Here is a 25325-nt window from a genome sequence, read left to right on the forward strand (position 1 = left end):
CTAAGAAGAAGGGAAGATTTGGGTCTTATGAGGGAAATGAATTAGCCGAGCAAGGGTCAGAGGCGTAGGCTGGAAAGGAGACACGAGGAGGTATGGTATAGCCAGACCATACGCCTCGCCCTGATGCAGCTGGGAGTATACTCGAAAGACCTGCTTGAGGAAGATATGGGAGAAAGCAGAGGTTTAGGTGGGGAGGAGAGAGAAGAGATGTGGAGTCATCCAAAGCAGCGCTAGAGGAGTTTTAAGGTGCCGAGAAGAGTAGCTACGTCAGTAAAGGGGTTTGGCTACAGATTGATGAGGTAGATGGGTAAAAAAGAGAGAGAGAGAGAGAGAGAGAGAGAGAGAGAGAGAGAGAGAGAGAGAGAGAGAGAGAGAGAGTTGAGCTACAGAGGTTGCTGGAGAAATGCTTTTGATTAAGGAGCGGGAGTCAAGTAAGCACTCTTTCTCCCTGTCGACTTGTGGCTGTCATTATGAACAATAGTTTTACAGTGCCAGAATTGTCGTTGCGAAGAAGGGAGAAGGAGAGATCGTGACCCTTTGGAAATAATGAAAAACAGTTACGTGTTTGGAGGACCCTAAGGAGGCAAGTCTGATTTTTGTGTCCTGTACAAGGATTGTGTGTCGGAAGAACGGTCATGTCATATGGAAACTCGTGTTTGGTGTTTGAATATTTGTTCCAGATTGTTAAAGAAAGGATCGAGAAGCTCTCGACTCCACTGGGATCATCCCACGTAGAGTGTAATTAGTGTTTGTGGTGCATAGTGAAACCCTCTGCTCAGAATACACCCGTGTGTGGATGTGAAGAAAACAGCGTCTCCGTGACGGGGGGGGGGGTAAGTTCTCCAAGAGTTTTACATTATTAACTCTCGAGGTTTTCGTGGTGAAGGTACACAAAGCAGGGGAGCAAAGATATATAACGTAAAGAAAATTTGAGCCAAGTAGCTTCAGGGTTAGGAGACTCATTACCCAGGAGGCGAGTAATGTGTGTTTTTTCTCGACCTACAGTTCGCATAACCATTGCTCTTGAATGGGGAACCATGATAGAGATTATGACCTGAAATGTGGCAGTGTAGGGGTAGAGACAGCGATGGATAAGTAGGATTAAGAGAGAGTCATATGTGTGTAGGAGGTAGACAGATGGTAGTCACTGGCGGGGAAGTTGGTTTTAAGACCACGTATGTTGGAGGAATGGATTGAGAAAGAGGTGGGTAAAGGGGGGGGCGTCGGTGAGGTGGGGGAAGGGCCTTATGATGACGCTGAAAGGACTCCTAGATACCAACCAGCCTTCCTCATCTCCCAGACGGTGAGAGACGACATGAGCAACACACCACCACCACAAGTTACCTGTATTATTCAAAGTGGTAAAAAAAAGGACAAGAAAACGGAATGAAGAGCAGGGCGATGACCCTTTTAGCACGACAACATAGCCTTTGAATATTGTAGAACATTAGGACCTAGTCTCAGAGGGGGGGGATGGGGTCAAAGGTCACATCATAATTCCCCCAAGGGTCGCACCGTTGTACTAGAACGGTTTAAGAAGACTTTTTTTGTACCTACTTATTTGGTGTCATGATTAATAAGACTTGTTATCACAACTGTGGGTCTTGTTCGTTCGTGCGTTCCTGCTTCGTATTTGTCCTGGCCCTCATGACCACAAGTGTCTGCTGGTCTCTCTCAGTGTCGACTTAATACATGAATAAAAGAAAAAACGGCTGAAAATATACAGTGGAGGTGCTACAGACATTACAGAACTGGAGATCGCAGTAGTAACTTGTGTGTGTGTGTGTGTGTGTGTGTGTGTGTGTGTGTGTGTGTGCCCCTCACTGTATGTCAACACCACCACTAAATCCTTGGGGGGGGGGGGGGGGGGAGTTTATGGAATCCTTGCCGTAAAAGACCATTCAGTATCCTTGGTCTACCTCACACACACACACACACACACACACACTGTAGGTTTACACGGGATGATGACTCCACAAGTGAGGTATACAATGGATGAGATCAACCCCCACAAGTGAGGTTTATAATGGATGACATCAACCCCCACAAGTGAGGTTTATAATGGATGACATCAACCCCCACAAGTGTGGTATACAATGGATGACATCAACCCCCACAAGTGAGGTATACAATGGATGACATCAACCCCCACAAGTGAGGTATACAATGGATGAGATCAACCCCCACAAGTGAGGTATACAATGGATGACATCAACCCCCACAAGTGAGGTATACAATGGATGACATCAACCCCCACAAGTGAGGTATACAATGGATGACATCAACCCCCACAAGTGAGGTATACAATGGATGACATCAACCCCCACAAGTGAGGTATACAATGGATGACATCAACCCCCATAAGTGAGGTATACAATGGATGACATCAACCCCCACAAGTGAGGTATACAATGGATGACATCAACCTTCACAAGTGAGGTATACAATGGATGACATCAACCCCCACAAGTGAGGTATACAATGGATGACATCAACCTTCACAAGTGAGGTATACAATGGATGACATCATCCCCCACAAGTGAGGTATACAATGGATGACATCAACCCCCCACAAGTGAGGTATACAATGGATGACATCAACCCTCACAAGTGAGGTATACAATGGATGACATCAACCCCCCACAAGTGAGGTTTACAATGGATGACATCAACCCTCACAAGTGAGGTTTACAATGGATGACATCAACCCTCACAAGTGAGGTATACAATGGATGACATCAACCCCCACAAGTGAGGTATACAATGGATGACATCAACCTTCACAAGTGAGGTTTACAATGGATGACATCAACCCTCACAAGTGAGGTTTACAATGGATGACATCAACCCTCACAAGTGAGGTATACAATGGATGACATCAACCCCCACAAGTGAGGTATACAATGGATGACATCAACCTTCACAAGTGAGGTATACAATGGGTTTGGCTTCCTCTGCGTCAGCCAGATGGCTCAGCTGACGCCTCCCTCACACAGCTGGTGCAGGAGTTGCCCCCTCCTCCTCCTCCTAAAGAAGATGACGTGCGCCAGGCACAAAGCCAGCCTGGACGTCTCTCACTCCGGTTTGCTGATGGGCAAATATTTTGTGAATTTTGATATACGAGATAAACTCATCTGCTCTTTCCATATGAAGATATCACACACACACACACACACACACACACACACACACACACACACACACACGCACAGACACTCCAGATATCACAGACACACACACACACACACACCCCAGATATCACAGACACACACACACACACACACCCCAGATATCACAGACACACACACACACACACACACACACACACACACACACACACACACATCCATTTATCGATCTATAACTTGAATGAGACAAACTCAAGTTATTGTTTTGAATACTTTTTTTATATTACACTTTTGCCCTTTTTTTGTTTGTTTGTTTGTTCCTCGCACAGGACAGCCATGGATTTCACACCGATCGACACACGACCGTGTCGGATACGCCACCACGGCCCACTGACGCCCGCTGGTGTCGTATTGTACATGTACGGCAAAGGTCGAAGGTCAACTTTTTTAACTCTCGATACAAACGTAAATTTCGGGAAGTGAGAGAGAGAGAGAGAGAGAGAGAGAGAGAGAGAGAGTGAGAGGGAGAGAGAGAGAGAGAGAGAGAGAGAGAGAGAGAGAGAGAGAGAGAGTGAGAGGGAGAGAGAGAGAGAGAGAGTGAGAGAGAGAGAGTGAGAGAGAGAGAGAGAGAGAGAGAGAGAGAGAGAGAGAGAGAGAGAGTGAGAGAGAGAGAGAGAGAGAGTGAGAGAGAGAGAGAGAGAGAGAGAGAGAAGGTCGTACACTGTGTCATGTGCCAACCCAGGCATTCCAGCGCCTAGGGTCATAAAGCCTGCCATATGGATGAGGCTCACGTCAATATCCTTTATGAAGAGCGACCATGTGGACGTGTTTATGAAGAGCGACCATGTGGACGTGTTTATGAGGCCAGTGTTTTCCTAGCTCTGTGTGTACCGTTCTGCCGGCGATTAAGCACGGTGGTACGACCTTTTTGAGTACGACGGTACGACTTTTTTCAGTACGACTGTACGACTTTTTTCAGTACGACGGTACGACCTTTGAGTGCGGCGGCACGACCCTTTGAGTGCGACGGTACGACCCTTTGAGTACGACGTTACGACCTTTTTAAGTACGATGGTACGATCTTTTGGAGTGCGACGGTACGACCATTTGAGTGCGACGGTACGACCATTTGAGTGCGACGGTACGACCCTGTGAGTATGACTGTACGACTTTTGAGTGCGACGGTGCGACCCTTTGAGTACGACGGTACGACCCCGTGAGTACAACGGTAAGACCCTTTGAGTACGACGGTACGACTTTTGAGTGCGGTGGGACGACCCTTGAGTACGACGGGACGACGCTTGAGTGCGACAGTACGACCCTTTGAGTACGGCGGTGCGACGCTACGACCCTTTGACTACAACGGTACGACGCTTTGAGTACGACGGTACGACTTTTGAGTACGACGGTACGACTTTTGAGTGCGGCGGGACGACGCTTGAGTACGACTGTACGACCCGCTGGGTATGGTGACCTGACCTTTGACCTGATCCTACAGAGTGGGATGAAAACCCAGGCCATTTTACCGCAGGGGTCGTACCGTGACGCCCAAGGGTCGTTCCGTAATGCCCCAAAAGGTCGTACCGACGTCGTCCAGACTAATGGCCATTATAGAGACCTGACATTAAGGTCAACCACGGAGGGGCAGCAGGGTAGGAGGAAGCTACCAATGACATGTGACCCGGTTCCTGAACAACTTTGGTCGACGCACGGGTAAAGTTTGTTCAGGAAAATGATCCCAAACTGAGGCATTCCACTGACGCCCTTTCAGAGGGGGGTTCAGGGGGATAGCATTATCTGCACGGATGATGTAAGGAAGACCCCAAGTCCAGTAATGATTACTATGACTAATGACCTTTCCTTTCCTAATCCCCAACTGATAGATTGTTAATCCATCTCGTTCTTTATCTGTACTTATCTATCAGCACGTATAGATGTAAAGATACGGTATATACGTACGAGGTTGAGAGACGAGGCAACACGAGTGTAAACCACACACACACACACACACACACACACACACACACACACACACACACACACTCACTCACTCACTCACTCACTCACTCACTCACTCACTCACTCGCACACACACACACACACACACACACACACACACACACACACACACACACACACACTCACTCACTCACTCACTCACTCACTCACTCACTCAACATGAGAGACTGCTGGACGGCATAGGATGAGTGTGGGTGGGGAGGATATGGTTGATGCAGACAACATACATAAGTTTAAGAAGTTGTACGACGGACGAGAATATTCAAAAGCGACGGGGCGCCCCACGTGTGTGTGTGCGTGTGTGGGTGTGTAGAATTCCCTCCCCGTACTGTATATAAATGGGTAATTGCCCACTAGGTGACCAATTAGCCTATTAAGCCCTCTGTATCTCCCAGAACAGTATTGGTCCCGGAAGCAGAGCGGATTTTCCGTCGTAAATAAAACATGAAAAAGGAAAATATGCGGTAATTCACATGAAGACCTATAGGGCATAATTAATTCAGCAATTCATCTAATGGCTCGAAATTAATTAAGAACTTGGACCATGATATGGGAGCGAGGGATTTTTGCTTCCTAGTATGAACGATGTGGTCGTTTGAGTCGTAGTTCTCCTCCTGTACACTCAGGAACACCAGATGTACTAGGAAAAGAAAACTGATTTTTGCTTACGTAATTGAAAGAAAGATAAGCGGAAAGCGTTAACTTGTGTCCTTGTGTCTCCGTCGACGCTCACGCTCGAGGTCTCCGGAGGGAGTGCTGTGGAATGAGAAAGGTCGAGAAGGGTTTTCTAGTTAGGGTTTTTTTTGTAGGTCCACATCTTTCTTTTTTTTTTTTTAAAGTGACTTAAAAATGAATTCCACACACGCGTTTTGGGGAAGGGTCGGGCGGCGTCGTTTTTAAGGGATGGGATATTGTGTTTTTGTGTGTGGCCAACAGATGCGCCCATTAGGGGCCACGCACACAACTGTAATGGCCACAGCTCACACGAACAATGTGTACTCTCTCTCTCTCTCTCTCTCTCTCTCTCTCTCTCTCTCTCTCTCTCTCTCTCTCTCTCGATGTCAGCCGCTGGTGGAGCAGCGTCAATCAAGCCCCTGCTGTGGGGGGGGGGGGGGGATTGTCAGCCATGCTACAACACTCTCATATATATATATATATATATATATATATATATATATATATATATATATATATATATATATATATATATTGTTTTTGTTTTGTGTTTGGTCGTCGGGTCATAACGCTGTGTAGCCCCCGGAGCACGACGTTACGACCCTGGAGCACGAGGGTACGACCCTGGAGCACGACGGTACGACCCCAGGGTACGACGGTACGACCCCAGGAGCACGTACGACGGTACGAGCCTTGGATGCGATTGCGTACCAACTATAATGTAGCCGGGACCTTCAAGGTTTAGTTAGGCCAAAGGCCAGTTCATCATACGCAAAGGCTAGTCCCATCGTCCTCAAGGGTCGTCCCCTCCTTTTTCAAGGGCCGTATCATCGTGCTCAAGTGTCGTACCGTCGCGGTCTAGGGTCGAACGACCACTTCTGTTGTTACGTACTCCGCCTCCTCTCGCTACTTCACATAACACACTGTACCATGAGCTGGATCATATATACATCCAAGATATACATCTATTCCCCCCCCCCCCCTCTCTACGCCTTTACTGGGAACTGAAAATACATCTGGTATTACTATACACGCTGATGTATACTTGGGATTATAATGAGACGCGTCGTCGGTGCTATTGATCAAAGACGCGTAGGTTAAAAGCACAATATTTTTACTTTCCAGTAAGACTTGTGTTTCCAGGCTGGTGCGTTCTTAGTGCTGTTTGGTCAGTGGAGTGTACAGGACGTGTGTTGCTTCCTGTGTTGACTGGCAACACACGGACACAAGTTTTCCAATGATCGTCTTCTTTAGATGTGGCCTGAGACATCCTCCTCTCGTATACGTGTGTGTGTGTGTGTGTGTGTGTGTGTGTGTGTGTGTGTGAGAGAGAGAGAGAGAGAGAGAGAGAGAGAGAGAGAGAGAGAGACAAAAAGCCCACATTGTGGCCACACTGGGTCCTTCCCTGGCCCTGCCTCACCCTGGCTGGCCCTGCCCCACCCCGGCTGGCCCTGCCCCACCCCGGCTGGCCCTGCCCCACCCCCGGGTGGCCCTGCCCCACCAAGGCTGGCCCTGCTCCACCAAGGCTGGCCCTGCCCCACCAAGGCTGGCCCTGACCCACCCTGGCTGGCCCTGCCCCACCCTGGCTGGCCCTGCCACACCAAGGCTGGCCCTGCTCCACCAAGGCTGGCCCTGCCCCACCCTGGCTGGCCCCTGACTCACCCTGGCTGGCCCTGCCACACCCCGGCTGGCCCTACCCCACCCCGGCTGGCCTTGACCCACCCCGGCTGGCCCTGACCCACCCCGGCTGGCCCTGACCCACCCCCGGCTGGCCCTGACCCACCCCGGCTGGCCTTGCCCCACCCTGGCTGGCCCTGCCACACCCCGGCTGGCCCTGCCCCACCCCGGCTGGCCCTGACCCACCCCCGGCTGGCCGTGCCACACCCCTGGCTGGCCCTGCCACACCTAACACCACAAACTTCAGAACTCGTGGCCGGGTGTTGGGTGTTCCCCCTCGCCAGTGGTTGCCATAGTGACTTGTCAAGTCCAGGACAATGTCAGTCGCTCCTGACGCTGATGGTTGCTGCGGAGACTCAGCTTGGAGGTTGGGGGACGGGGGGGGGGGGATGTGAAGTGTCAGCACAGATGTACCACAGTCCGTCCGTCTGTTGTACAGATGTACACACAAAGTACACAATAAGTCCACATAGTGTACACATGTTGAGCTATACAGGGCCCTGCACTGTGACACATATGACAGATCCCAGATAACTTTGCCAGTGTTTGTATATGTATTTAGAGGGTAAGGAAGGCTTTCCTTTTCCCCGCCAAGGCTTCGAAGCCTTAAGAGTGTGGCAATCCACTCGGAGCACCGTTTGTTGACACACTCGTTCTGTTGGTAAACATTAGCCAGAGACGTTGTTGTTTACTCCCCCCGGGTTGACTCGGGCACAATATGGCTTCCCTGGACGCTGTCTATCACCTCCGTTATGCATTCAGGAATTTTTATTGGCCGTATATTGGTGGTTCACATGGTTCGAGTCGATGCTTCACATGGCTCGAACAGGGATTTTATTGCTTCAATTCGCTGTATGGTTCACAGTTTTGGGGAAGTCTGACTCTGCTGGTTGTGGTGAAGTTTGTAGTGTAGTGTGGTGGTGGTAGTGTTGACACTGACGGTATAGTGATGGTGTGGTGATACTGTAGTGATAATGAGGGGGATAACGTAGTGATGATGTGGGTTGGGGGATAATGTAGTGATGATGTGGGGGATAACGTAGTGATGATGTGGGGGATAATGTAGTGATGATGTAGGGGATAATGTAGTGATAATGTGGGGGATAATGTAGTGACAATGTGGGGGATAATGTAACAATGATGTGGGGTTACTGTTGTGATAATGTGGGGTTACTGTTGTGATGGTGTGGTGACACTGTATTGATGGTGTAGGGATACTGTAGTGATGATGAAGGGATACTGTAGTGATGATGTGGCGATAGCGTGACGACAGTATTGTAGTGATGACAACACTCGTATTTCGCAGGAGTGTTGCCCGTGGTGTGTGGTGATGAATATGACATGAAGCCCACGCATCACCTCTGAAGGCCCCTCACAACTCATCACATGAAGGTAAGTCACAAGCTCCTCACAACTCGTCACACCAACTCGTCACTTGTGAAGGTAAGTCACGAAGCCCTCACAACTCATCACACCGACTCGTCACTTATGAAGGTAAATCACAAGGCCCTCACAACTTATCCCTTATGAGGATAAGTCACAAGGTCTTCAAAACTCATCACTTGTGAAGGTAAGTCGCAAGGTCCTCACAACTCATCCCACCACCCTATCACCCCTGAAGGTTTGTCACAAGACCCTCACAATTCATCACACATGAATGATAGTCACAAGACCCTCACAACTCATCACCGTTACTCATCACTATTCATCACTCATGAGTCACCTTGTGTGTCGGTCAGTACCCAGTGGTTCAGTCAGTAGCCCCCAAGACAGGTGAGTTCAGTCTATGAGTTTTCTCTGATTAATCACATAATGTAATTTGATTTTCATTTGATTATCCGACAGTTTTTTTTTATTATCATCTTCCTGTTGGTGCCTCGTGTGTTTTGTTGCTTGTTTTTCGTATGTTTATGTTAGATTTTGATTTGACTCGTGTCTCTGGTGATCAATAGACCTTCTTTATTTCGTTTGAGGGTTTGACTCAGGACTCGCTCTCCCAGGTCCAGGGAGATATGAGCACCTCCCTCTCGTCTTCTCTTTCCCGCACTCTCCCTTCCTCTCACCTCCCCCCCCCCCCCCCTCTCTCTCTCTCTCTCTCTCTCTCTCTCTCCCTCCCTCCCTCCCTCCCACATCGCACACTGGATGGAGCAGTAAACACTGGACCACCGTTGTCATTTTGTGATTAAACTGAACAGCGTCGTAACGTGTGTTTAAATGCCTTGTTAACAGCGATGGTTGGTCATTATGGCGGATTATGTAGTTAATGAGCTGGGGGGGGGGTTGTTGTTGCCAGTAGTGGCGTTACTCCCTGTATTCACTCCCACACACACATCCTTATGGCCACACCGACACGAGCCTCACTGTGGCCACAACACGAATCTCACTCTGGCCACACCCAAACGAACCTTGCTGTGGCCACACCAACACGAACCTCAGTATGGACACACCAACTCGAGCCTCAGTATGGCCACACTCAAACGAACCTCACTATGGCCACACTTAAACTAACCTCTATGGCCACACCCAAACGAACCTCACTGTGGCCACAAGAGCACGAACCTCACTGTGGCCACAGCAACACGCACCTCGCCATGGCCACATCACAAACTTCGCTATGGCCACAACACCATAAACCTTAAGATCTTTATTTATTTATTTATTTATCTATTTATTTATTTATTCATTTTTGTAAGAGTGTACACATGGCTGGCCTCTGTGATGGAAGTTTGTTGCCAACAGCTATCTATAGAGGCCAGGCCAGGCCAGGCCAGTGGGCCAAGAAGAGGGAAAAGGACGTGGCCAGAAAAACAAATTAGGTCTTAGAAGTCTGCATTTAGGGACGCTGCTGTTGCGTTTTCTGTCATCCCTGGCCCAAAGCATCCATCCTTCATGAACTGGTTGACTAAAACGGTTTTTTTTTTTTTTTGCTAGTGTTATATTACGTCGACGTCATTAAACACATGTGGAGATCAAGTATTATGATTTACTTCATGTGTCGTACATGTAAGTATTGATTTGATGACTTAAAATACTCTTGAAGTACAGCTTCTTGGATTTAAATCACGTATTGTCTATACTTGGAGTGATTTATGATGGAAATAACGCATCTACGAATGATTCGTGTTATTTCGTAAGCCATCCCGGATGTTTTGTGAGGCATGGTTTTAGTGCAGAAGGTACGAAAGATTTAGTAGAGGAGAGATACGAGATAATAAGGTATTTATTTTGCCCATCTTATTGTGAAATACCATTTGAGGTGCGTATTTTATAATTTGCTCCCATTTTCTTTAGGTCTTCGCCCATTCTGAATTATAGCGTTGTATGTTCCTGCCTTGCTCATAGAGATCAGTATTGTCGTTGTTCAACCCGTCTTTGCAGTCTTACCCGCTCTTCACATCTGAAGGTAGGACGGTACGACCCTTGAGTACGACGGTACTACTACCCTTGAGTACGACTGTACGACCCTTGGGTACGACGGTACGACCCTTGGGTACGACGGTACAACCTTTGGGTACGGTGGTACGACCCTTTGGGTGTGGTAGAGTGACATTTAAACTGGAGGATAAGGATCAGGTCAAAGGCTAGGTTATCATAGCCAAGGTTTTACCCCTTAGTGCTCAAGGGTCGTACCGTCGTGCTCAAGGGTGGTCGTACCGGTGTTGAAAGGCTGAGGTCGTACAGTCGTGCTCAAGGGTGGTCGTACCGGTGCTGAAAGGCGCACTCGGTTGTGCTCAAGGGTCGTACTGTCGTGCTCAATGGTACTCGTACCGGTGCTGAAAGGCCCTAAGGTTGTGCTCAAAAGGTCGTACCGTCGTGCTCAAGGGTGGTCGTACCGGTGCTGAAAGGCGCACTCGATTGTGTTCAAGGGTCGTACCGTCGTGCTCAAGGGTGGTCGTACCGGTGCTGAAAGGCCCACTCGGTTGTGCTCAAAGGCCATACCGTCGTGCTCCAGGGTCATACCGTCGTGCTCCAGGGTCGTACCGTCGTGTTCCAGGGTCATACTGTCGTGCTCCAGGGTCGTACCGCCGTGCTCCAGGGTCGTACCGTCGTACTCCAGGGTCGTACCGTCGTGCTCAAGGGTCGTACCGTCGTGCTTAGGGTTAGGATATTGCCCCAGTATATCGTAAGCCGCGGAGGGGGGCCCCTCTCCTCTACTCGTGTTCCTCGTTCGCCTTAAACAGATCCAGTCTAATTTAATCTCGCCAGCGGCGGACAGACAGTGCTATCTCGCATCAGGCTGAACGCGTACTGTTGATTGTACCTCGCCAACACTGTGGTTGAAAATGTCTGGGTGACTTATATAGTTTTCCAGCCTTCTGGGAGAGTTGGGGGGGGAGCACGTACGTACGTGTGTGTGTGTTCTCTCGTGTTCGTGAAGTAACCAGTGCAAAAAGATGTAGAGGTGATATTGATATGATTGATCAACCAGGTATTCTCCCTAAAGAGAGAGAGAGAGAGAGTAGTGGTGGTGGCGGCGGCGGTGTGTGTCACAGCGAAAAAAAAATATCTGGGAAAAATTACCTCTGAAACAAAAGAGGATCGAAGCCCACTGTATAATACATCTACGGACCAGTGGCGCCGTGTTGGTGGACATGGCCGGCCACCCACCTGTGAAAGAATGATCAGATCCTACCCACGACGCCTGACCCTAACCATAAGTGGATGATCAGATCCTACCCACGACGCCTGACCCTAACCATAAGTGGATGATCAGATCCTACCGACGGCGCCTGACCCTAACCATAAGTGGATGATCAGATCCTACCCACGGCTCCTGAACCTAACCATAAGTGGATGATCAGATCCTACCCACGGCTCCTGAACCTAACCATAAGTGGATGATCAGATCCTACCCACGACGCCTGAACCTAACCATAAGTGGATGATCAGATCCTACCCACGACGCCTGAACCTAACCATAAGTGGATGATCAGATCCTACCCACGACGCCTGACCCTAACCATAAGTGGATGATCAGATCCTACCCACGACGCCTGAACCTAACCATAAGTGGATGATCAGATCCTACCCAGGACGCCTGAACCTAACCATAAGTGGATGATCAGATCCTACCCACGACGCCTGACCCTAACCATAAGTGGATGATCAGATCCTACCCACGACGCCTGTAACCCTAACCATAAGTGGATGATCAGATCCTACCCACGGCGCCTGTAACCTAAGTGTTCTCACCAAGACCAACATGTATAATATGTCTCCTGCAGGATGTGTCGCAGACCCCCACTCACCACCAGCTCTCACACACTAACATTTCCTCTTGTTCATACATATTCGCCATTTCCCAGCGCTAGCGAGGTAGCGTTAAGAACTCAGGACTTGAGCCTCAGAGGGAATGTTCTCACTTGGGGCGCCCCCCACTTCCTCTGTGCCTTCTTTTGGAAAATTAGAAACGGGAGGGGAGGGATTTTCAGCTCGCCCGCGCCCCCCCAGCTCCCTCCTCCCTCTTTTAGTCCCCCATCTCTACGACACACAGGGAATACGTCAATATGGCCTCCCCTTAGGGAGGTATGGTTGTCCAGGTTGGCCTGGGACGTGTGAACCTGGCCATAGTAACAACATACGTGTGTTACAACAGAAAAAAAAAAACCTTGTCACCTGGGATTGCGTGTTTATGTATGTGTGTGTGTGTGTGTGTTCTACGTATTGCCCAAATGATTTGATAAATGAGATAATTCTCATGGGGAGAATAACGAAAGGGGATGATAAACAATAAAGTTAAACCAGAAACACTGTTCTGGATTTTGTTTTTTAAACAAAATGAATTAATTGTTCCCCGCTCTCCTCCCTCCTTTGTGGCCCCCCAGTATTAAGATCACATATTTCACAGGGAACAATACTGCTTATGATGATATCACACACAGACACACACACACACACACACACACACACACACACACACACACAGACAGACAGACACAAGAAATTATAAGGTGTTATACAGGTGATGCCAATTTGCTTATCATGATAAAACACTAATATATATATATATATATATATATATATATATATATATATATATATATATATATATATATATATATACATTTATCAATTTATTCTTTCTTTCATACTATTCGCCATTTCCCGCGTTAGCGAGGTAGCGTTAAGAACAGAGGACTGAGCCTTCGAGGGAAATCCTCACTTGGCCCCCTTCTCTGTTCCTTCATATATATATATATATATATATATATATATATATATATATATATATATATATATATATATATATATATAAGATCTGATCTATGTAAACGTAGGCAGGTAGGAAGGTACTCGTAGGTAGGTACGTACACTTGGTTGGTGTGTGGACGGGTCATGAGGGAGGAGCTGGAGTCATGATGAAGCCATATAGCCGCCTACACGAATACGTGGCCACCTCTCTCTCTCTCTCTCTCTCTCTCTCTCTCTCTCTCTCTCTCTCTCTCTCTCTCTCTCTCTCTCTCTCTCTCTCTCAAGGAACAGAAGACATCATCATCTGCTTCATGTTCTTCTTCGTTCAGGTCCACTGCCCACCACGACCCACCACACCCCCAGGTCTGGTGCCCACCACACCACTAGGTCTGGTGCCCACCACGACCCACCACACCTCCAGGTCTGGTGCCCACCACGACCCACCACACCCCCAGGTCTGGTGCTCACCACGACCCATCACACCCCAGGTCTGGTGCCCATCCTTACCCACCCCTGGTCTGATGCCCACCACGACCCACCTCAGGTCTGGTGCCCACTACGACCCACCCGAGGACTGTTGCCCACCCTGACCCACCCTCACCTCCATCAAAACATCAGCAGCAGCAGCAGCTGGCACTTGTGCCAACCCTTTATATCACCTTTAGTTAGTCATCTGTAATCAATGTTGTCTAAACCTGGACATTGTACTCACGTACGTGTGTGTGTGTGTGTGTGTGTGTGTGTGTGTTGTGTGTGTGTCTGTGTCTGTGTGTGTGTATGTGTGTGTCTGTGTGTGTGTGTGTCTGTGTGTGTGTGTGTGTGTGTGTGTGTGTGTATGTGTGTGTGTGTGTGTCTGTGTGTGGAGAAGGGCCCTTAATGGTCCTGTGTGTAGGGAAGACACCCTCATGGTCCTGTGTGTGTGTGTGTCTGTGTGTGGAGAAGGGCCCTTAATGGTCCTGTGTGTGGGGAAGAGACCCTCATGGTCCTGTGTGTGTGTGTAGGGATAGACCCCCATGGTCCTCGATTTTATAAGACATGACCCAGATCAGACAAGGTTATAAAGAGGACATTTACGGTCTTGAGTCTGACAGTTATTGTTGAGTTGGGCCGTCCTGACTCTCTGGCCGAAGTTAGGACGGACGGACGCCCTGATCGCTAGCCGAAGTTACGGAGAGTTGAGTCGTTGGCCGAAGTTAAGACACCTTGACTCGCTGGCCGAAGTTAGGATGCCCTGATCGCTGGCCGAAATTAGGACACCTGGACTCGCTGGTCGAAGTTAAGACACCTGGACTCGCTGGCCGAAGTTAAGGACGCTTGACTCACTGGCCGAAGTTAAGAAACATCTCGACCCCGGCGGCCGAAGTTAACTCCTCGAGTCCGGATGGTTTATAACTTCGTGGAACAAACTTTAACTTTGGCTCTTTTGAAACTTTTCAAACACTTTTCAGCGCAGTTTGTTTCGCCTCATGACGGCCCTGGAATGTTGAGAGAGAGAGAGAGAGAGAGAGAGAGAGAGAGAGAGAGAGAGAGAGAGAGAGAGAGAGAGAGAATCAAACCTACTATAGACTTCTCCAACGATTGGCAACAGAACTTTAAATGACACTTGTAAACTTAAGCTCTTGCCCCATAAAAGCCTTTTTGTGTGTGTGTGTGTGTGTGTGTGTATGTGTGTGTGTGTGTGTGTGTGTGTGTGTGTGTGTGTGTGTGTGTGTGTGTTGGGGTTGTGGTGGGGGAGGATGGGACCAGCTAGCTGTCCCCCTTTGTAAGGGGGAGTTGGGGGGGGGGGAAGATGAGTCGTTATAATCGAGTGTCCGCAGTAGCAAGGTGTCCGGCCTTGGGTGGACATAGGGGCGCCCGTGAGAAGAACACTGGCTGTCCGTCTGTAAGTGTGTGTGTGTGTGTCTTTTTCCATTAAGTTTTCACGTAAATTGACGCCTGCGAGCACGGTGGGATGTCGCTTTTATGACCCCCACATGACTCATGAGGTCGATACATTGATGGCAACTGAGCTACACACTCGACTCTCTCTCTCTCTCTCTCTCTCTCTCTCTCTCTCTCTCTCTCTCTCTCTCTCTCCCAGCTGGTCCTTGGTCTACATAATGATCGACCTCTCCAACTCGACTCCGTCGAGTGGCCTACTGTCACTAGGGACTGTGTGGCAGTGATATTATACCCAGGTGATCGACCTTAGGATCATCAAGGTCAAGCTTCAATCTGGGAATTAGATTTTGAACGACGCCAGACGATCTAATTCAATCTTTTTTTGTCCGGGATCATTAAAGCTTAATATTAAAGCTTCACTTTGGGAATTTTTACTTGGCTGACGCCTGACGATTCTATAAAGCTTTAGCGGGCTCTTTGAGGTATCAAAGTACAGCTTCATTTGCCGGCTCTTTGAAGTCTCAAAGTAAAGCTTCATTAAGCTTTTGTCCGCTCTTTGAAGTCTCAAAGTAAAACTTCATTAAGCTTTTGCCCGCTCTTTGAAATCTCAAAGTAAAACTTCATTAAGCTTTTGCCCACTCTTTGAAGTCTCAAAGTAAAGCTTCACTTTGGGAGTTGTATTCTGGCCGACGCCAGATAATTTTTCTTTTCTGGGCTCCACGGGTCACCAGAGCTTCAGTTTGGGCTCCACGGGTCATCAGAGCTTCAGTTTGGGCTCCACGGGTCATCAGAATATAACCTCACTTTCTGAATTTAACGCTGGTGGACACCGTACGCTTTGATTCAGCTTATGCTGACGCCAAGGGTCATCAGAGCAAAGCTTCACTTTGGGACTCTGATTTTAGCGAACACGAGACGATCTTGTTCTGCTTTTGAGGGGGGGCCCGTGTGTCGTCCAAGTTTATAAAGTTTCCTCCACCCTTTTTTTTCTTTTTTCCTTCTGTTCTGGCTCACACCAGACCATTTTGATCGGGTTTTGAGGAGGGCGCACAGGTCCTCAAACTTTTTAGCTTCACTCTGGTACTTTTTCTTCTCCCTAAGACCAAAGTATTCTAATCGGGTTTTACGGGTTCCAGACCTCCAAGGGGACCTCCACACTTGATGCTTCACTCTGGGACTTTTTCATTCTCACTAAGACCAAAGTATTCTAATCGGGTTTTACGGGTTCCAAACCCCCAAGGGGGACCTCCACACTTGATGCTTCACTCTGGGACTTTGGTTCTGGCTAACGCCAAGACGATTTTAATTAGGGGTTTTGCTAGGCCCCACAGACGGGTCGTTAAGCTTAAAGCTTCACTCACTTAGGGACTATTCTTCTGCATGAGGGGGGACTACGGCCCTCTGAAACATTGTATATGTTCACATTAATTCATGTTCCTTGTCTGCATACATTTATAAAAGTTACAACTCTTTATTTGCTTAATAATTCCCTTTACCCTCAAGCTTCAAGCTGCTCTCTGTAACTGGTCGTAAGACACGAAGAAGAAAGACGCTGTGGCTTTTGTGTGTGTGTGTGTGTGTGTATAACGATTTGTTCAATGAGCAATTTGACAGATAAAAAAAAATATAAATGCCGATTTTAAACTATATAGAGTTTGCCACAAGTTTTGTGGACGTTGTAGAGTTTAATTTCTTCGACTCTATCCTGCCTATTTGCCACACTGGCCTCGTATAAAGCAGTTAACCTAGATCATTCTTCTTATTATTATTATTGACCACAGAATCCTCACCCACCAGCCATGTCAGGCCTTCATCATCCTCCTGTTGGGATAGACTTCAGCACGAGGGTTGATCCACAGCCGTTGTGTGATACCGTGAACGGAGCGTTACCTGTCCTCTCGAACCTTAAAGGACAGACATGACAGATATGTGTCATGGGTGATACTTTGTGCTTCCGTCTTTTACAGAAGGCACGTTCCGTGTGATTTTCCTTGAGTAATCGTCATCTTCGTTCTGCCTTGCGCATGCTCCGTATACACGTCTCCGTCCACAAGTTACAAGGTTGTGGGTCAGATGGCGTTCGTGGCGGCGGTGTGTGTGTGTTTTTGTTTTGTTGTTGACTGATCTGTTCGTCGCCGTGATTTCCTGAGTGGTCGACCTCCCTCCTTCAGCTCACGACCGACCTCCTTCAGCTCGCCCTCCGTCGAGCGGGCTGATGCTTCTCACAAAAGCATTTCTTCCTTCTCTTCTCTGCTTCCTCTGTACACACACACACACACACACACACACACACACACACACACACACACACACACTCGCTCTAGCTAGTGCTCTCTCTCTCTCTCTCTCTCTCTCTCTCTCTCTCTCTCTCCTAGACTCGTGATACTAATCGTACTAGTCTCGTCATCGTGTTCTCCTCGGCTCACACTGAGATCTCTGATTCCCCTTTTTTTTGTAGTTCACACTGTCCTTATCTCGTTCCAGCTCACACACTGAGCTCACACTTGTGTGTCACATCCCCCTTTCTTAGCTCACACTTGTGTCTCACATCTTCACCTCATACTCACACTTGTGTGTCACATCTCCCCCTCATAGCTCACACTTGTGTGTCACATCTCCCCCCTCATAGCTCACACTTGTGTGTCACATCTTCACCTCATACTCACACTTGTGTGTCACATCTCCCCCTCATAGCTCACACTTGTGTCTCACGTCTCCCCCTCATAGCTCACGCTTGTGTCTCACATCTCCCCCTCATAGCTCACACTTGTGTGTCATCTTCACCTCATACTCACACTTGTGTGTCACATCTCCCCCTCATAGCTCACACTTGCGTCTCACATCTCCTCCTCATAGCTCACACTTGTGTCTCACATCTCCACCTCATAGCTCACACTTGTGTCTCACATCTCCACCTCATAGCTCACACTTGTGTCTCACATCTCCCCCTCATAGCTCACACTTGTGTCTCACATCTCCCCCCTCATAGCTCACACTTGACCTTCCCTTCTCTAGAACACATACTCGAATTCAACATTGAATTGAAATCAGTATAGATGAGCACTGGCTAACCCCCCTCACGCCCCACCCATGCATGACGTACACAACGTAAGCCACGTAGATACAACATGCAATCGCAATGCTACAGGGATTTTCAGTAATGCTAAATCTATAATGAAATTTCTATATTCAGATATCTCTCTTTTTTTTTTATGTATGTATAGCTTCGTCCCCAGCTCCTATTGGCCGGATTCTCTTCACCTTCGTGGGGGCCGAGAGCCAATCCGCTGGCGCGATTTTCATGATCAAGAGAGGCAAGGGTTCCTCGCTCTGCTGTGGGGGAAAAATGTTATCTATATTATAGATATGTTATCATGGTGGTCGCCGGGTATGGGAGAGGGGAAATGCTTACCTCAAGGTAGGGAGGAAGGCAAACAGGCCAGGCTTACAGGGAGAGAGAGATAGTACCAGGACTGGTGTACCGGGACTGGTGTACCGGGACTGGTGTACCGGGGCTGGTGTACCGGGGCCGGTGTACCGGGGCTGGTGTACCGGGACTGGTGTACCGGGGCTGGTGTACCGGGGCTGGTGTACCGGGGCTGGTGTACCGGGGCCGGTGTACCGGGGCTGGTGTACCGGGACTGGTGCACCGGGGCTGGTGTACCGGGGCCGGTGTACCGGGGCTGGTGTACCGGGACTGGTGTACCGGGGCTGGTGTACCGGGGCCGGTGTACCGGGGCTGGTGTACCGGGACTGGTGCACCGGGGCTGGTGTACCGGGGCTGGTGTACCGGGGCTGGTGTACCGGGACTGGTGTACCGGGGCTGGTGTACCGGGACTGGTGCACCGGGGCTGGTGTACCGGGATTGGTGTACTGGAACTAGTGTACTGGGACTGATGTGCTGAGCATGGTGTACCAGGGCTGGTGTCCCTGGTAGTTTACGTGACATTGTACCTCATATGTGTTCAGTGGACCGGTTTGTGTACCGGTACAGCGGCAATTTTCGTCATATCCTGAGCTCCGGTCTCGTGTCTACAGCCATGTCAATCGCCCTGGCACATCCACCCTGCACACCTCTCTCGTAACCAGAGTGGAATGAAAAGCTTCAGTCTCATTAATTCTCTCTCTCTCTCTCTCTCTCTCTCTCTCTCTCTCTCTCTCTCTCTCTCTCTCTCTCTCTCTCTCTCTCTCTCTCTACGAGTATCCTTTAGGACAACGCTCTCGTGAGCTGCTTGCTTCTGTGTGTGTGTGTGTACCCCGGCCACAAAGGCTTGGGCCCGAGGCGCGTTGTCAGGCTGCAGCTTCCCACAGTTTTTCTTGTGGGCAGACCCGCCACTCCTCGAGGATTGACCGTTGTAGTGCCCTTCCTCTCCTCTGCCCCTCGAGGCATTACCCAGCCCTCCCTCACTCACTCCCTCACTGTCATTCATCATTCACATCTCCATACATCGCTTAGCTGTAGTGTCCATCAGGAACACAAAGAGACAACCTCTCGCTCTCCATATTAACTCTAATAATTTAAAAAATGCTGATTGAAATGAGAAGCCCCGTTAATGATAATGGTGGTCAAGACCATTTGTATATAGACCCAGTTGATGAGATCCTTGTAAGCTCGGAGGGTTGTCAAAGGAAGGCTCCGACACTGAGCTTTTAAGAATGGTGAATATTTTGAGCCTGGTGGGCATTTTCTCTCCCAGCTGGACCTACCATCCCCCCAGCTGGAGGGCATCAGCTGGTGAAAATGTTCGATGCTGAGGACACACGCGTTCTTCTTCCCAGAGACGTGAACGCTGAGAACACACATGTACTTCCCAGAGAGAGACGTGAACATTTCACAGTCACCTGGTATATCTGTACCATACCTATATCCCTGTGGATGTGCACACACACACACACACACACACACACACACACACACACACACACACACACAACATTTATCGTCCAGTCCCGGGTGGAGGATGAACACCTGGGGTTGGATGAGGGCCGACTCCCCACTCCAAGGATCGAACTCATGCGGATCCGACACCGGGCTGGACCGTGCTGGCTCATGGTCAGTAATGCTAAGGACACTGTGCGTGTGTGTGTGTCTGTCTGTCTGTCTGTCTGTCCGTCCATGTTGACGTCACCCAAGAGTTCAGCCCATCTTCATGGTGTTATGTAAAGATTTTTACCCCATTAGGTTGAAATGGACACGCACGGACGACCCCAGGCGTGTGGCAAGGTACCAGGCGCTGTGTTTTTCTTATATACCTCGTGCACGACGGTACGACCCTTGAGCGCGAGAGTACAACCCTGAGCACGACGATACGACCCTTGAGTACGAGAGTACGACCCTTGCGTACGACGTTACGACCTTTGATCACGACGGTACGACCCTTGAGCACGACGGTACGACCCTTGAGCACGACGGTACGACCCTTGAGCACGACGGTACGACCATTGAGCACGACGGTACGACCCTTGAGCACGAGACCCAGGTTAAAGCCCCTATTACGTGAGGGTTAGTACCTTCGTGCTCAAAGAGTCGTTGCCACCGTCCTGAAGGGTCGTTCTCATTGCCCTGAAGGGTCGTTACCACCTTAACTGAAGGGGGGGGGGGGGCTGAAAGTCCACTTAACACACACACACACACACACACACACACACACCCTCCCTCCGTCATGAACACACGCGGCCAGTCTCCTGAAGCAGTTGGCCAACCTCGCTCGTCCCCCACCAAAGTTTCGGAAAGAAAATGCAGGTGTGGGCGAACGTGTCTTTCGTACATACAGATTACATCATTACCTGTCATGTGGTGTGACTCCAGCTCTCTCTCTCTCTCTCTCTCTCTCTCTCTCTCTCTCTCTCTCTCTCTCTCTACCAGTTGCTTTGAGCCGCAGTCATCCAGGGTTGTGGCCCCAGTCAGCCAGGGTTGTGGCCCCAGTCAGCCAGGGTTGTGGCCCCAGTCAGCCAGGGTTGTGGCCCCAGTCAGCCAGGGTTGTGGCCCCAGTCAGCCAGGGTTGTGGCCGCAGTCACCCAGGGTTGTGGCCCCAGTCAGCCAGGGTTGTGGCCGCAGTCACCCAGGGCTGTGGCCCCAGTCACCCAGGGTTGTGGCCGCAGTCACCCAGGGCTGTGGCCCCAGTCACCCAGGGTTGTGGCCGCAGTCACCCAGGGTTGTGGCCCTCAGTCACTCATGGTTGTGGCCGCAGTCACCCAGGGTTGTGGCCCCCCCCAGCCGGTTTCTGGGCCGCAGTCAGGTGTGTGAAGGACCCTCTTCGTCATCCAGCGATTGCCAGAAAAAAAAAAAAAATGTTTTCCCAGGTTGTTTTTCCAGCGAGGGGCTGTTGGTGAGACGCTGACACCCCTCATCCATATGTAGCGCGACACATGCCGGCGGCGGCAACAACACACCACTTCACAACATATATATATATTTTTTTTTTTTTTTTTTTTTTTTTATACCTCGTCGCTGTCTCCCGCGTTTGCGAGGTAGCGCAAGGAAACAGACGAAAGAAATGGCCCAACCCCCCCCCCATACACATGTACATACATACGTCCACACACGCAAATATACATACCTACACAGCTTTCCATGGTTTACCCCGGACGCTTCACATGCCTTGATTCAATCCATTGACAGCACGTCAACCCCTGTATACCACATCGCTCCAATTCACTCTATTCCTTGCCCTCCTTTCACCCTCCTGCATGTTCAGGCCCCGATCACACAAAATCCTTTTCACTCCATCTTTCCACCTCCAATTTGGTCTCCCTCTTCTCCTCGTTCCCTCCACCTCCGACACATATATCCTCTTGGTCAATCTTTCCTCACTCATTCTCTCCATGTGCCCAAACCACTTCAAAACACCCTCTTCTGCTCTCTCAACCACGCTCTTTTTATTTCCACACATCTCTCTTACCCTTACGTTACTTACTCGATCAAACCACCTCACACCACACATTGTCCTCAAACATCTCATTTCCAGCACATCCATCCTCCTGCGCACAACTCTATCCATAGCCCACGCCTCGCAACCATACAACATTGTTGGAACCACTATTCCTTCAGACATACCCATTTTTGCTTTCCGGGATAATGTTCTCGACTTCCACACATTTTTCAAGGCTCCCAAAATTTTTGCCCCCTCCCCCACCCTATGATCCACTTCCGCTTCCATGGTTCCATCCGCTGACAGATCCACTCCCAGATATCTAAAACACTTCACTTCCTCCAGTTTTTCTCCATTCAAACTCACCTCCCAATTGACTTGACCCTCAACCCTACTGTACCTAATAACCTTGCTCTTATTCACATTTACTCTTAACTTTCTTCTTCCACACACTTTACCAAACTCCGTCACCAGCTTCTGCAGTTTCTCACATGAATCCGCCACCAGCGCTGTATCATCAGCGAACAACAACTGACTCACTTCCCAAGCTCTCTCATCCCTAACAGACTTCATACTTGCCCCTCTTTCCAAGACTCTTGCATTTACCTCCCTAACAACCCCATCCATAAACAAATTAAACAACCATGGAGACATCACACACCCCTGCCGCAAACCTACATTCACTGAGAACCAATCACTTTCCTCTCTTCCTACACGTACACATGCCTTACATCCTCGATAAAAACTTTTCACTGCTTCTAACAACTTGCCTCCCACACCATATATTCTTAATACCTTCCACAGAGCATCTCTGTCAACTCTATCATATGCCTTCTCCAGATCCATAAATGCTACATACAAATCCATTTGCTTTTCTAAGTATATATATATATATATATATATATATATATTCATATGAGTCCACGGGGAAAATGAAACACGATAAGTTCCCAAGTGCACTTTCGTGTAATAATCACATCATTTCCCCCGTGGACTCATAGGAATATCTTGATCACGCGCAAAATTGTGATCCTTTCCAACATTTTATATAATATATATATATATATATATATATATATATATATATATATATATATATATATATATATATATATATAACTTCCGTCATGAAAGTCATGCGATCTGAGGGTAAGGAAGGAGGAAGAAGAAGAGGGAGAGAAGCGTACATAGCATTACCTGCTGCTCCAAGTTCGAAACCCATGAGAAGATTTAGACCCGGTCTGTTGTGTGGGCAGCCATGTTGACACACACACACACACACACACACACACACATATACACGCACACACACACACACACACACACACACACACACACACGCACACACACACACACACACACACACACACACACACACACACACACACACGGACGGACAGTCGTCCGCCTGGAGACCTTTTCCTCGAGTTCTGAAAACTGTTCATGTTGGAGGAGCGCCCTGGGGGATCGCGACTCCTTTCTGAAGATTTTATTGGTTCTCAGACGTTGAGAGCTGGTCCAGGGCCCCGCCATTATGGGCACACACACACACACACACACACACACACACACACACACACACACACACAGAGGAGAACAACAGCAACATAGAAGTTACCCGTCAAACAATGGCTGACAAGATCAAACGTATTTATTGCCGCTCTCCTCCAGGGTTGGGCCACTGTGGCCGGGATGGGCCACGATGGCCGGGCTGGGGCCACTATGGCCGGGCTGGGGCCACTATGGTCGAGCCGGGCCAAACTGTGAAAACATTGGCATGTTTATGAGGAAGTCCTTTTTTTTTCTTCTTCTTCTTTCATTTTTTCTTTCATTCTTTCTTACAGGATCATACGTTTGATCTCCTGTCAAATATTGACCAAGAACCACAGAGGATGTGCCAGCGCCGGGGGGGCGGGCGGAGGGAGGACTTAACAAACAATATACCAGCCAGGGATATGTGCACTCTTACTATATATATATATATATATATATATATATATATATATATATATATATATATATATATATATATATATGAATATAGTGTGTGTGTGTGTGTGGGACCTGGCGAGGGGTAGGTGTGTCTCGACCAGTCTTCTCTCGTGTGATGTGATGTCACACCAAAGGTGAAATGGGGAACCTGTGTGGGACAGCCAGACTGACCCCCTACCACCTTCAACCAGTCTGTAACTGTACCGCTACAGCCAGACTGACCCCCTACCACCTTCAACCAGTCTGTAACTGTACCGCTACAGCCAGACTGACCCATTACCAGCTTTAAAAAGTCTGTAACTGTACCGCTACCGTCAGACTGACCACTTACCAGCTTTAACTGGTTTGTAACTGGCTCATTACGTCCAGGTCCCAAGGAGAAAATCCGACCCCAGTCACAGGAAGGCCACATAAACAGTCAGTTGTGTCCTCGTGGTCTCTGTGTTGCAGACAACCAGTCAGTTGTGTCCTCGTGGTCTCTGTGTTGCAGACAACCAGTTGTGTCCTCGTGGTCTCTGTGTTGCAGACAGACAACCAGTTGTGTCCTCGTGGTCTCTGTGTTGCAGACAACCAGTCAGTTGTGTCCTCGTGGTCTCTGTGTTGCAGACAACCAACCAGTTGTGTCCTCGTGGTCTCTGTGTTGCAGACAACCAACCAGTTGTGTCCTCGTGGTCTCTGTGTTGCAGACAACCAGTTGTGTCCTCGTGGTCTCTGTGTTGCAGGCTGTGTGACAGGTGGGATCCTGGGGACGGCATTGGGACGGGATTGAATTTAAGACTTCAGGGGTAAGAGGGGCCTCCCTGGCCTCTTATGAGGGGAGGATAGGAGGCCATGGATAGCTCGTGAGGGGAGGATAGGAGGCCATGGATTGCTCGTGAGGGGAGAATAG

General features: G+C 49.0%; 1 protein-coding gene across 1 annotated transcript in view; it reads left to right on the forward strand.

Moving 5' to 3' along the window:
• The window catches only part of Zmynd8 (Zinc finger MYND-type containing 8), a 427013-nt gene that overhangs the window by 118144 nt on the left and 283544 nt on the right, over positions 1 to 25325 (forward strand). The window contains exon 2 of the mRNA XM_071675758.1: positions 8806 to 8891. The gene's annotated coding sequence lies outside the window, so the exon portion shown is untranslated. The remainder of the gene's footprint in view (positions 1 to 8805; positions 8892 to 25325) is intronic.

Source organism: Panulirus ornatus, chromosome 21, assembly GCF_036320965.1.
Source record: "Panulirus ornatus isolate Po-2019 chromosome 21, ASM3632096v1, whole genome shotgun sequence".
In the NCBI taxonomy this organism is placed as follows: Eukaryota; Metazoa; Arthropoda; class Malacostraca; order Decapoda; family Palinuridae; genus Panulirus; species Panulirus ornatus.